Below are 14,959 nucleotides of genomic sequence, written 5' to 3'. Positions count from 1 at the left end.
CACTGTAAATCGTGGCAGTAACAATTCATGAATGAAGATTTTTATGTGTACATAAATCCAAATGCATAAACTGTATATGCAAGCACACTTGGAAAAGTATAAAAGGCCATTTAAGTACCAGACAGTTGTGGTTTATATACTGTAAAGCGTACAAAAGCAAATGGGTGATTCTCACAAAAACTTGGTTTTAAAAATGTCAAGCATGAAAATGTAAAAATTGCTTAAATTAACTTTTTTTCCCACCAGACATTGAAAATCAAAGTCTGGAGTAAATGGGAACATTAATTAATAAAATATAAATTTTAAAATTAATTAACATTAAAAAAACGTTTACTTATCATTTAACACTTTTTGTAAGATAATTTTAAAAATGAGTCCTAAAAAATCTCATTACCGCAACAGTCAGAAAACATCAACACTGACATATTTTCAAAATGACATGACAAACCTGAAAGAACATAATTTGGAGATTCTGCACATGCATTTAAAATCAAAGTATTATGCTTCTATTAATTAAATTAACATTTAATAAGCATCTGTTGCGGTAATGATAATCAAAATGTCGTGTAAGCATTCTGACAAGACAATATTTCAAATTAACTGTAAAAAAATGATCTTACCTGGTAGCCATCTTGAAGTAACTGGTCCATGTGCTTGGTCACTCAAAATCAAACTTTATTAAAATTCTGTATGTGTGCTTAAACTGTTCTTAAAAAAGTGTTGCGGAGGATGAGAACATCAGGCATGGACACATCATTTTCCTAATTTTTCTTCATTATTATTTTACATGAATATTCAGTAAATATTTTTTTCTGTCATCTAAAGTAGTCTAGCAAAACATCCATTTATTTTTTTCTTAATATTTTTGTGTTAATTTTATTAAATTACAACATAACGCATGTTCAAACACAGACGGACACATTGCGGTAATGAGAATTTCAGCAGAAAATGAGATAAAATTTACAATTATAAATTCTTATGTTGAAATCACACATTGTGCAAGGTAGACCACAGTATTGTGTTAATTCTGATGCTTTTTAATGTTACTATATTACACATTTTAAAGCTAAAATCATTAGTGCCGTGGTGTTTCAATGGTTTCGTGAGAATCACCCAAATGTTTACAAAATCTGAAGTGTGTATACAGTATTTGTAGACATTTATAAAGTCTTACTAGTGTAATGACCTCAAACAAAATGGGTTAAGTACTCGTGATTAAGATTCTTTCAGTTGAGAGTTACTTTGATTTCTTCACATTTCGTCAGCTCTCTTAGCAGACGTGTAATTGAATTCGTCTGCTGTTTTATTATAGATAGACATATTGTACATCCTCCTCTGTGTCTCTTATACATTTTTATAATTAATTTTCAGCTTCTTTTTCTTTGATCACAGCCAACTTCAAAATTATCAGCAAACTTACAACTTCAGGCCGGATCCGGCCCAGAGTTGTTTGCTGTATTGTGTAACCATTTTATCCATGTTTAAATGCTTTATCGTGTCCTAGGTTCATATGCATGAACTATGCATGAAGCTATGTTATTTATAAGCCACTTGTAGGTTCATGCACCAGAAAAATGTAAACACTGTAGCTTTCCAAAGCTTGATCTCATAAAAATCATATTTTCATTCCATCCTTAAGATTTGAAAATTGCTCTTGTTTCTAATCCTACACAAAAGCCTTCAACATGTGCATGTTTTGTGGAAACATAAGATGCGGTCGCTGCAGTATAAGCACATGTCGTGATGTACGCGAGCGTGTGTTTGTTTTTGAGATGGGGGTATTTGTCTGTATTGCGCCCCTGCGGTGCCGGCTCAGCGGGGCTGGTAAATAACAGATGTACTCTTTATGTTTACATCTCTGGAGGCCAGCACACGAGTACACAGACATACTGACGATGTTGTCGGTATAGAGAGAGAGAGTGAGCGAGAGAGATTAAAAAAAAAGTCCTCAGTGGTTCTTCTTATCAGTTCACATGCATCCGTCTCCATGCTGACAGGCAGAGGAAGATAATTAAACTTCCCCCTGATAACTTCAACACGTTTCTAATTTACTTTTCTCGTGATTTATTGTGATAAGTTGGCTCGTGAGTTACACACGGCACAACGGGTGAGTTAAAGTCCAGCATTAGATGTATTTGTGCGACCAGTCTTCCTGTTTTTTCTTTCCACACGTGTCAGGATAAAGCTCGGCCTGATACATCACTCGTTTTCTCTCCGCACACGTAAGCAGCGGGTAAGCAGCCCGTGCTTATTTTATCTTATTAACAAGTTGTAATATTCACGCCGCCCACATAAGCAGCACGGCTCTAGCCACGGTGAACTCAGCAGAAAATGCACTTCACACCTATTTATTAGCACATTTATTTCAGTATAAAACAGCATACTGTAATAACAAGCGAGGAAAACCATTTCCAGCAGCCTCTTAATCATAAGGAGGGAAATATTACAATGTTTTGCAAAGAGAGTCGGCTGTGTTTTATTATAAAATAATATTCAATATTTACATTTGAACTGAGGCATTTAACAGGATTTAGAAATGTTCAGACTCAAATAATTTGCAGCTTTTAAGACCTAATTCACGGTTAAAAGAAAGGGTCCCTAGTTGTACCAGCAGGGACAGTTATCTGTTTGAAAAGTATACCTTTGCACCTAAAGAGGTCATATAAGTACCCTAAAAGTTATGTGATGGTACCAAATGCATACATATCTCTATCTATAGTACATATTAGGACCTTTTTAAAGGCTACTGTGCCATTTTTGTTACCCCTTTTTTAGTAGTAGTTTTTAATCATTTAATATACTAGTAGCCAAAACCCAAGGCAAGGCAAGTTTATTTGTATAGCACATTTCATACACAGAGGTCATTCAAAGTGCTTTACATAGAAATGAGAAAACAATCTATAAGAGAGAAAAAAAGAAAATGTAAAAATAAGAGATACACGATAAAATCACAATAAAAACAAAGATGCATGAGAATTTAAAATAACAATTAAAGAAAATAAATGTAATTTTGATAAAAACAGTTTAAAATGTTAAAAAGAATAAAACAGGAGTAAAAGTGACTTGAATTAAAAGTGCAGTCAGTGTGAAGCAGCACAAAAGTAATGTATAATATGAACAAATGTCTTTTTATTTAAACAAAAAATATTAGTACGCATGTTGTATTTGTGTTTTGGAGTATAAACTGAAGCGCAGCTTCGAGAATATTTAAGAAAACTTAGCAAAAATTTGTACAAGTGCAAAGTTTATTAAGATAATGATTACAAAATATAACCACCAATGATAATCAACAAATATAAAAAATGTATGCTTTATTACCTGTGAGCTCACTATTTTTTTGTATATTCAAATCAAACCCAAATTCCCTAATTCATGTCAGGCCGTGGTGGTATTATTGCTGTGTGTCCACCAAATATTGTTTGAATTCAAAATAAGTTTTGAGAAAAATAAAATTAGGCATCAAACAAAAATGCGTTAAAAGGCTAATAGTAGAAATGATAAAAAACTTGATTGAAATTAAGATTCACCTGTTAAGATCTATTCAGAAAATGTTAAATGTTATGTAGCATGCAAATTGTATTATATCTGTGTATACAAAAATATAATTTAAAATATTTCATTTTAATATATTAAAAGACCTTTTAAAGAAATCTTTGGTGTCCCCATACCATGTATATGAAGTTTTAACTCAAAATACCCCACAGATAATTTATTATAACATGTTAAAATTGCTACTTTGTAGGTGTGAGCAAAAATGTGTCGTTTTGGGTGTTTCATTTAAAATGCAAATGAGCTGATGAAATGCAAACACTGATCACCATAATGGTGGTTTGTTGAAATTAGTTAGTGCCATGGTTGGATAGTGCAGATTAAGGGGCGGTATTATTATAATAAGATCCCCTTCTGACATCACAAGGGGAGCCAAATTTCAATGATCTATTTTTTCACATGCTTGCAGAGAAGTAAGTTACTGGGTTGATCTTTTTTACATTTTCTAGGTTGATAGAAGCACTGGGGACCCAATTATAGCACTTAAACACGGAAAAAGACAGATTTTCATGGTATGTCATCTTTAATTTGAAATATGTAGTAGGGGTCCCTGCTCCTCCTTTCTATCCATGGCCTGATAATGGTTGATGACTCTGCCCTAATGTAAGTCTGTGGTTTGCCTATTTGCCAAATTATTTTGTCTAATATATACCTCTAAAGTTTAGTGTGTTGTGGCTTTTGTACCATGCACCATATGTTTTGATGGTTTAACCGTGGGCTTTAATTAAAAGTAAATAGTGTACATCACTTTTGCCTACACTGTACTTCTGTATGCAGTATTTCAAGAAATATTAGATGCTATGATCAGTTTGCAATTCCACCTACTTTATAGAAGTTTTATGTTAAATTGTGGGTAATATCCCATTGATTGAATTGCAAAAGCTTAATTCTGTTTAAATTCATTTTAAAGCCTAATTGTAAATTCAGATTTCTCCCCCAATCCTGCTGTGTAGCTGCAAGCGGAGAGTAAAAGCTCTTATGCCCATGTTTTGCCAGCCCACTCTTGTGTTTCAGTATGCAAATGTGTTTATCTATTTTCTGACGGTTTTGGCAGCTGCGAACCACAGTAAGAGATGCCATGCTATGCAAACACAGCGTCATTCATGCCTTAGAGACTATTGTCTTAACTGGGGTCTATTCACACGTGCCCACACGTGTTGGCGTGCGTTTATCGCAACATTGACTGCTGTAGAAAGACCAACGAGTGAAAAAATCTAACACAGGACTTCTGTTAGCCAAAAGTCTATTCAATTCAATTCAATTCAATTTTATTTATAAAGCGCTTTTCACAATTTGGTAATTGTATCAAAGCAGCTTTACATTAATAGAAGCAGTGAAAAGCACAGAAAATCGACAGATGCACAACATAATACACAATAGCATAAGCAGCTAAATTTGCTGCGGCTATAAATCAACATTATAAGCGAACATATTACTAATGTAACATATAGAAGTTTAGCCCAAGAAGGCTGCCTCCCCGGGTTGAAAAACCCCCTAGGAGAAAACCCCCCCGGACTTTTTAGCCGGGGAAGTAAAAAAAGTCCCAGGAGGGAAAAGCCCTTGGGAGATATATGTATGTGTATATATATATATATATATATATATATATATATATATATATATATATATATATATATATATATATATATATATATAAACGGATAAGGAGATTAAGCGGAGATTAAGCGGGTTCTGCCATGGGTCGTTGGTCAGGCATCAGCTCGGCATCACGTTGAAGAACAGCCAGTAGATCAGAGGTGTGCCGACTTTCACATTTACCGGAACTGGATCTGTTTGTCTCACTGACAGGGACAGAGAAACAAAAGGCTTGTTCGACTTCATGCGGCGCCATAAGAACCTTCAGCCGGATGACGTCAAAGTACCGCGAGAGCGATTTGCGAACTCATACGGAGGAATCTCCTTTAAATCGCTCTCGCGGTACTTTGACGTCATCCGGCTGAAGGTTCTTACGGCGCCGCATGAAGTCGAACAAGCTTAAAGTCTTATTAGCGTAGGGGCCGTTTACATGTAAAGCAAGTGTCACACAGTGATGTGGTTTAAGTCAGCTCGGTTCCGGACAGGCTAACTATTGCTGGTTAAGTGTATTACTGTCAGGATCCGTCAAAATCATGTGTTTAATTATATCTAGTCTTTGTGTTCGGGGTCCTGGCAGTACCATGTTCTATGTGGGAAATGTGTGGTTTTAGTATTGAATTATTCTGACCACGCATTTCCCGGGTCTCGTCACTTTTTCCCCGATCCCTTACTTGTAATTATTTCCAGGTGTATGTAATTTACTTTGTCCCTATTTATTGTCCTTGTGTTTGCTGTTCTGTGCTCGTGCGTCTTGTTTCATGCCTTGTTGTATCCTGTCGGTTTCTGTATCCATTCTGTAAGTATTTAAGAGTTCTAATCTTGTTTGTTTAATGTTAAGTTTAGTGTTAGTCTAGTGTTGCATTTCCCCATCTTGTTTTGCCCCCTCGTGGGTTTTGTTTTCCCCTGTTTGTACAAATAAACCATTCATTTGTCACATCCGCACTTGGTTTCATTTCTTTTCCATATATCCTCACAATTACATATAGTTGATGATTTTAGAAAATTTGTGGGCCCAGGGCGAGTCTATGTATGGGGCCCCCCATATGATCTTTAAAACAGAAACTCGTTTGACTAAGGCTAGAGGCCCCACTGCCGTCGTTAATACTAACTTACAGTGGCAAACGGTTCTGTATGACATACTATTCTCAAGATCATGGGAAAAAGCCAAAATCGCAACCCGACCATATGTGGACATTAAGACTCAACCGACAACTAATTCAAAGTTTCAACATATTACTAAAGAATATTAATGACATTTACCATGCTTTGGAGTGTTGACGAAAATAAGGTTTTAATTTATTTATTTAAATTTAAAGTTATCTACTGTGTGCGATTCTCAGACATTGGTTGGTAAATCATTCCAGAGCTTAGGGCCTAAGTAGGAAAAGGATCTGCCACCTTTAGACACTTTTGATATTTTAGGGATAATTAAGAGACCAGACTTTTGCGACCGCAATGCACGTGATGGATTGTATTCTGATAGTAATTCTCTAAGATATGAGGGTGTTAGCCATTTAAGGCTTTGTAGGTGATTAGTAATATTTTAAATTGTATGCGACATTTAACTGGTAGCCAGATTTCATCTTAGATTCGTTTGGTTTTGTTTGTGTCTCCCATTGAGCATAAGCAGACTTAATTTTAACCCAGCATTGGGTCAAAAAGGGACAAGCCCAGCTCTTGGGTTGAATTAAGCCAGAAAATGGTTATTTGACCCAGCATAGGTAAAATTACAACCCAAGGGACCAGGCTCATCCCTTTTTGACCCAACAAAACACTTTACCTCTCCGTTTGTCTGTTGAACTGTTTGCCTCTTTGTAATGTTATCATAAACACTGACAAAACTGTAGCTTTTGACAAAGCCTATTGGCTATTGAGAGTTGAATAAATCTTCTGATTGCTTTGTTGGCAGATAAACTGGCTTTCCATTGGTGATCAAGATGGGCATCCATTAAATAACACAACAGAGGTCGGAAAAGTTTTTGAGTAATAATTACTATCGACTTTTGTCATTTTAGTCACAGAAAACCACAAAGAGAGAATTAAACAAACAGAAAAAGAAAGGATTGATTATAAAGGTTCTTCGACAATAAAGGAGTCAATATCATGAGAAATCAGATTTTCATTGATCTTTCAAATGAAAAAAGTTGAATGTACTATAAAAAACAAACTAAATTTGTGTAATCCAACACTTTAGGCCATAAATGTACTTCATGCACATACAGGTATGTCAACCTTTGACAAATTCACAATGTTTTGCACTGTCAAGTTTTTAGTCTGCACTGTCAGAGAAAAAAATGATCAAAAATGGTCCAAGCTGTTTTGGGGCGCAGTAACCTTTTAAAAAGGTCCTAATATACCCATGTAAATGTTGGGTCAACCTATGGTTGAGTTAAAAATGGTCAAACCCAACATTTGGGTTAATTTCAACCCAAATAATGGGTGTTTTTGGTAACAACAATCTAGCATAGGGTTATTTACAACCAAACAATTGGGTTTGTCCATATTTGACCCAACTATGAGTTGAGCAACCAAGCATTTTTTAGCGTGCATGTTCCCATTAGGTACAGATGAGTATGCATTTGGTACCAATACGTACCTTTAGAACGAAGAGAAAATAGGCTGTTTTTGAAAATGGTAATGTTAATATTGTATAATCTATGATAATTTGTTCATTTTTTTCATGATTCTTGAATCCAATAATTCATTATGCCTTTTTGATACAAAATAAAACTTTATCCACACTGTAAACAGACTTTTGGTTTTAAAGGCATCTATGTGGTTTAACAAGGAAATCAATTGGTTATCATGATGGGACGGCAGGCAGGAGAGAAGATAAATTCTCTGAGGTGCGATCAGCTGTCCACTGGATCACTGCTTCAGTGAGGAGTGAATGATAAATGATGAGTTTCAATAGAAGAGAGCAAATCAATCCAAATCATTTTAGAAACCTTTCATCAGCGTTTCATCAATGTCTCTGGGGGCAAACGCGGAACAGACAGAGAGAAATGGAGGGCTGATCCGCTAAATCATATAGTGTAAAAATGCTATTTATTGCAAACCGAGCATGGTCTACACATTCTGAATAAAATGCATTGTTCTTTTTGTGAATTTCTTTCGTTTGAATATGACCGACATGATCGTGTGAAAACTATGAAGGTAGTGGAGTTTGCAGTGTTGGAAAGTATGCATCAGTACTTTCTTTTTCACTGAACTCTTGGGTGCTCTATTAAGCATTAAGCTTAGTCTTAATGTACTGCAATTATATTGAATCCACCCAACCGGATATTAAATGAAATTATTTCCTTTTGTGTTTCAAAGAATCTCAGTCATAATAGGTTTTACATGAAGCAGATTAAAAGGCGGCAGAATTTCATTTTTACAGTGGTGAAATTTCTTTCAAGATTTAATCTTTTAATAAAGTCACACAGTTTATATTTCATGACCCACATTGAGGTTTTCATTGCCGACAACCTCACCATCATGAAATTTTGTACGGTAGCTACCAGTAACAGTGTTTAAAGCAAAACATTTAAGGAAAATACTGAAGTGAATCTGCCGAACTTGAAACAAACTTTTCTATGTCTCACGAAGAGACACCCTGTAATTCAATAGGTAAACAATAAAGTCCCCATGAAATCAAAACTGACTAATCTTATTTTTTAACAGAATATTGCAGTGTTTTTTTATAAACGGTTTATCCATATTTCTATTTGTTTCATGTGCCCTAATAACCTTCAAAATCTGAAAATGTACTTCCCTCTTGTGGTGATCCTTCTCTGATGGTATCAGCTTGATGGCTTGGGTGGGAACATCCGTTAGTTCCGCCCCCTGAAACTGTCAGTCTGGCCCTGTCCCAAATGGCGCACTTCGTGTGGACTTTCGGTCTCGTGGCCTTAAATTGCACGTTCTCGCTTAGTCTACGAGTCCGTAGGGTGTCCCATCTGTCATTTTTACGCTTTAAGTGTGCTCATCAGCGCCTCCTTTGCCCCCTTGATGCGGTCTTGTTAGTGAAGCCCGCACTGTAGCAGGCTTCGCGCACTTTGCCAACCCAGAAGTCCTTGCGAAAGGGCAATCAGACCAATCAGGGCGACGGAAGGGAGGAGTTCACACTGACGGGTAACTTCTCTACCTATTTCCGTCGTGATGCTCGAGTCTGTCCCAAAATACAACTCCGGTGCACCCACGTGGACTCGCATCAAGGGTCCCTAAAGTCTGGACTACGTGATGTCATCAAAGTGTGGACTCTGAGGAGGACCACAAGTCCGGAGTGTGCCATTTGGGACAGGGCCTCTATTGTGAATTCTATATCGGAATGAAACGCCTACTTTTCTAAATCCAATCAATTCACAGTGGAAAACACAATCCACGCCTGCTATTTACATTTCACTCTGAAATGAGTCATAATGCGGAAATAAAGCTGATTGTGACTTTCTATTCACAGGGACTTTAAGAGGGCGTGCCCACCACAGCTTTTATGCCCGCAGCTGGCGCATGTTTTCAATTGTTTCTAATTAAAGCTCAGCGTTATTCAAATAAGCCAGCAGCAGAGGTGGAAAGTAACGAATTACATTTACTCACGTTACTGTAATTGAGTAGTTTTTTTGTGTATTTTTACTTTTTTGAGTAGTTTTTAAAATCTGTACTTTTACTTTTACTTAAGTATGTTTTATTTAAAGTATTGTACTTCGCTACATTTTAAATCATATCCGTTACTGAGTAAAAAAAATATTTTAAAAAGCAAGGTGATAAAGACGCGCAACGGATGTAAATGGGCGGGGCCCGGGGAACGCACAAAAAGAACCATGGAGACGGACGAGACAGGCGCGCGCTAATGCAGACCCGCCTCAGTTCAAATCTTATGAAAGAAACCCCTGGCCATATTTAAGCGACCACTTTCCACTGACGCGAAGCGAGTGTTTCATTTCTATGAAAGGTAGGATTCATGCTCTTAAGTACGAAATTGCACGACGCGTTTTTATACCATGCGCATTATCTTCCGAGGTCTAGCAGCTTCGCGTCAAGTCAAACACAACTTCAAAACGTCCTCCCTCGAGAATGCGCAGGTCATTAGACATTGCAGAGAGAGAGAGAGAGAGAGAGAGAGAGAGAGAGAGAGAGAGAGAGAGAGAGAGAGAGAGCACGAGAGAGAGAGAGAGCGCGAGAGAGAGAGAGAGAGCAAGAGAGAGAGAGAGAGCGCGCGCGAGAGAAGAATAAAGGTCATCAGATACCCAGGTCAGGGAAGTAAGAAGATAATAAACGTGTCAAATTTATATAGACATGGCACTCATCTCATTATATGCACATTTAAACTAGATATATAGTTTAATAAAATAATGTATGTTATCAGCAATACATCAATTACAACCTTACTATAGTGATTGTATTTACAAGCTGCTGACCACCTTCAAAAGTGCATAACTCACATGTAAAAATCATTAAACAATTCCATAAATGTTTCTTACTTTAAAAAAGCTTTTTATTTTATTAACTTTTTGTTATTGCACTTTAATTGTAAAGATGTTCCTACAATTAAAAACAACTAGTTTGAGATGTATATTCCCTTGTCGTTTTTGAACTATACTAGAATCCTCCACCTCTTCCCGCTGTAAAAGAGTAACTTTTACTCTGAGTAAAGTTAAAATGACTTACTTTTTACTTTTACTTGAGTAGATTTTTAGACCAGTAACTTTACTTTTACTTAAGTAAAATATTATTAAAGTAACTTTACTTTTACTTGAGTACAATATTTTAGTACTTTTTCCACCTCTGGCCAGCAGCTAGCATTTTTTTTCACGCTGAAAGCTGGCGCTCGCCGTTTTTTTTTGTGCTCAGCTCTGAGCGCCGAGAGTTGAAAGGGATTCAACTTTGTGTGAAAAGCTCCGCTCGTCAATGTCAGTTCACACACGCCCGTCCAATCACAGTGGAGGAGGGGCGGGACAAGTATCACAACAACCAACCGGCTCACAGCTAAAGTATCACAGCTACCAAAGCCCTCGGCTGAAAAAACAGCTGGCATTCGCCGTCCTCCTCGTGTTTTCAGATGGGTAAAAAAGCTTTGGTGTGTCCCCCCCAGGTGTCATCATTCCAGCTTCTTAATTATTTGAAGAAATAAAGTTGCCCTAAGTCAATTTGTATGCACATCTCTGTAATGACTCCCACAACCTCCTAAAGATTTTAGGAGGCTGGGCAGAAAACTGTCAGTTGGCATGGAAACTAAAATTACATTCAAATTTTACAATAATTTATTTTAGACGCAAACATCTTTAGGAGTTCTAGCTGTTTATGGATGACCTTTAATGTCCAGAGGTCTAATTACTGAACACTTTTATCTACACGTTTTTGAAAGTTTTGTGCAGTGTTTTAAATATTTGAATTAGATATTAGGTGCATTTTGTGTGTGTGTGTGTGTGTGTGTGTGTGTGTGTGTGTGTGTGTGTGTGTGTGTGTGTGTGTGTGTGTGTGTGTGTGTGTGTGTGTGTGTGTGTGTGTGTGTGTTTGATGTATGAATGTGGAAAAGCAAACGCAGCAGGACACTCTGGTGTCTGTGCAGGAAGTGCGTTCTGCATTCACAATCTAATGCCAAAACACAGCAGTACAAACCTGCTGCCATATAACTACTGAGAACTTATCTTTTCCCCACACTATTCTCTCTACCTTTCCCTTTATTGTTTACTGTATAAATAATTCCTGTTCTTCTCTCTTGGTTTAGGAATGAAAACTTTATCTGGCTTACTTTTGAGGGGTCCAAGTGTTGCATCCTCAATATTTAATATTTCTGTACAGGTATGTCTACCTCAAACCTTTACTGTTGTGGCTCTTTCTCATATTTCTTGTCTAAGCCACACATTAAAACTCTGCTTCAGCTTTTCTCTGCTTCGTGGTGCATAATGCTTAAAGACCCAATGACATCTTTAACATGACGATTGAGGTCAAAAATATAAAATGCACTTAATTTATAGGTTCTTCTGCAAGAGAGAGAAAGAAAGAGATACATGCACAGCTTTTTTATTATTTATTTTTTATATAATATTTTATATAATATTTAAAATATTTGTTTTTATGCATCGATGCAGTAATCATTAACATCACGATGCATCAAACAAATTATTATATTCATCAACCCTGTTATTCATGCATTCATAAATGAATAAATCCCTACTGAAAAATCCAGCATAAGCTGGTGAGCTGGTCTCTCAGCTTGGTTTTAGCAGTTTTTTTCTGGTGTAGCAAGCTGGTCTAGCTAGAATTTAGTGCAGCCTTTGACACAATAGATCACACAATCTTACTCAATAAACCAGAAAACTATGCCTGGTTTAGATCGTATCTAACCAACCTATCACTTTGTTTATGTAAATGAGGAAGAGTCATATCACTCCCCAGTTAAATAAGGCATACCACAGGGATCAGTTTTAGGTCCTCTCCTATTCTCGTTTTATGTGTTACCTCTAGAAGACATTATCGGGAAACATAAGTTTTCACTGCTATGCGGATGATACCCAGCTTCACATTTGTCACATCCTAGTGAAACCCACCAGTTTTCTTAGCTAAAAGACTGCAGTGACTGGCACACTTATGCTAAACTCCAATAAGACAGAGATACCAGCTACCAGCTTATGTTGGTCTAAGCTGGATTTTTCTGTAGGAAGGCTGAATGTAAATGTTAAAAAAGTAAAAGTATAATTTGGGTTGAGTTTAGGGGTCCATGAAGTATCAATGTCTAAATAAACAAAAATATATGCTTTTTAAAGTAATTTTTTTGCAATTTTGCCGTGTGACAGGCAGTGTATATGAGAGGACAGGAAAGTACAGATGAAGAGGATAAAAAGGACTTAGAGACGGGAATCAAACTCCGGTCCCAAAAGAGCACTGCCCACTACACCACCGGCTCGGTTTTATAAAATATACGGTATACACATTTTTCTATACACAAAAATATAAGTTTACTTCTAAACAAAACTAAAAGAAGCAGGCCAATACAAACACACATTTTTGGACCTCAGATGGCGAACGACTGCTGTCCAAAACACAGCAGGCAGCTTGCGCTGTAAACACTCGCAGCAGACCGGTGCAATGCAGCAGACAGCCAAATGCCGGCGCAAACCACCAGCGATACAAAAAAATTGCTGGGATTGATTCCAAGACTGCATTTTTATTGTGCTGTAGTGCGAGATGGAGAAAAAACAGACGAGGAGAAATCAAAACAAAAATGATCAAACAGCTCTAGTGTGGAACAACAGCTTATAAGCCAAATGCGTCGATGTAGCCACAGACCCTCGGGGCAGTTTATAGACGGCAAATATAAAAACTCATTGAGTTCACTTTTAGCAGACTTACACTTATAAAGTTTGTTATTATTGAATGTATTTTGTTCTCAATGGTGCAAAGATAGCATTTGCAGAAGAGGATTCCTTTGGGAATATCTAGCTTTAAAGACTTTTTTATATGTGTGTATGGTATTTATTCCATGTTTACATTTATTTATGCCAACAACCTGTTATTCATCATCTCTTTGATTTCATCTTAAAGTATCACACGACATCGCCCCAATGGTCCTGTTCCATATTCTCCAAATAATAACCAATTTGTTTTCCTTTGCTTTCACAAACATACATCTGTGTATTTGTTTGTGTAGGTGATGTCGTCTACTTAAGTTTTGCAATGCACAGATACACACAAGCAAAAGAGTGACCTACTAACACACCTAATGCTAAGAATAGCACTCATGTGCTAAAAAGGTCTCTTTCTCTCTTTCTCTGTATCTCTCTCTCTCTCTCTCACCGATATGGCTAGACTAACTGAGCCTTGTTCTGTCACATGGGCTTTGTAGAAAGTAATTAATGAGGAGTTGCCCTTGTAGTTAATGATGATCTGAGCCTTCGCAATGGTTGAGTTTAGAAATTTGAGAGATGATTTAAAGGGGAGGTCCACTCAGAAATCAATTATGTCATTTACTCACCCTTGTCTCATTCGAAATCTGTATGAACTAGTCGGTGGAACATAAAACGGAGTGAATAATAGCTCGCAGTACTTTCTGTCTGTCTGTTTCTCTCTCTTTACCCATAATGCATTGAGAGTGTAATTTTAATGAAGCTCATTCTCCCAGAAGACCTTTCTGTTTCTCGCATACACACCTTCAAGCGAGGCAGGTGGTTTGTACTGTATCTGTAAAGTAGGATGAATTTGCAGAGAGCTCAGAAAACTCAGTACAATGACTGCTATATTGTTTGTACAACAGCGATGGCCTCGTTTTCATTTCTTGTCTCCAGTCACCGCTTGCAGGTATAAGATGCCCATCTGCTCAGCCTTGTGGTCCAAACTGGAGATTTGTATCCATGTCCTGATTTCTGTGCCCCTGGACAGCTCTGATTATTTCATATCTTTAGATCAAAACAAATTGATACATCTGTACTCGTTTTGAATGGAAAAATGTATTACAATTTATACCTGAGAAAGAATTAAGAAAATTGTGATGCCCTTCATTTAAATAATCTATATTTGATAAGATTACTGATTCAATATTTCTCTATAGGAGTAATCTGTAAGCATTAGTCAAGTCTATTTTAAAATAAAAAGTCAATAGATTTGATGCTGTTTATATAAATATGTGATATTTACACACTTCGGTTTCACTTTACCTCCACTACCGCAGAGCAACAAGAAGTTATTTAGGGCTTATTCAATTTAAACAAGCTACCTGCCATTTACCAATTTATCATCTATATTAGCCTAACATAGCACTGATCCAGGATCAAGGTTGTTATTACCAAAGAAATATCAAAGAAACTTCCAAAAGCAAGTTATGTGTAATGATTAA

The 14,959-nt window shown here is 36.8% G+C and overlaps 1 long non-coding RNA gene across 1 annotated transcript in view; it reads left to right on the top strand.

The window, feature by feature from the left end:
- Nucleotides 1-14,599, top strand: part of LOC141363659 (uncharacterized) — a 135,767-nt gene extending 121,168 nt beyond the window's left edge. The window contains exons 2-3 of the long non-coding RNA XR_012369153.1: nucleotides 11,855-11,928; nucleotides 14,425-14,599. This is a non-coding gene — a long non-coding RNA (uncharacterized lncRNA). The remainder of the gene's footprint in view (nucleotides 1-11,854; nucleotides 11,929-14,424) is intronic.
- Nucleotides 14,600-14,959: the final 360 nt, after the last annotated feature.

The sequence above is a fragment of the Misgurnus anguillicaudatus genome, chromosome 1 (assembly GCF_027580225.2).
Source record: "Misgurnus anguillicaudatus chromosome 1, ASM2758022v2, whole genome shotgun sequence".
Lineage (NCBI taxonomy): Eukaryota > Metazoa > Chordata > Actinopteri > Cypriniformes > Cobitidae > Misgurnus > Misgurnus anguillicaudatus.
Note: the sequence above shows the minus strand (reverse complement) of the source record. Positions and strands in the feature narration are given on the sequence as shown.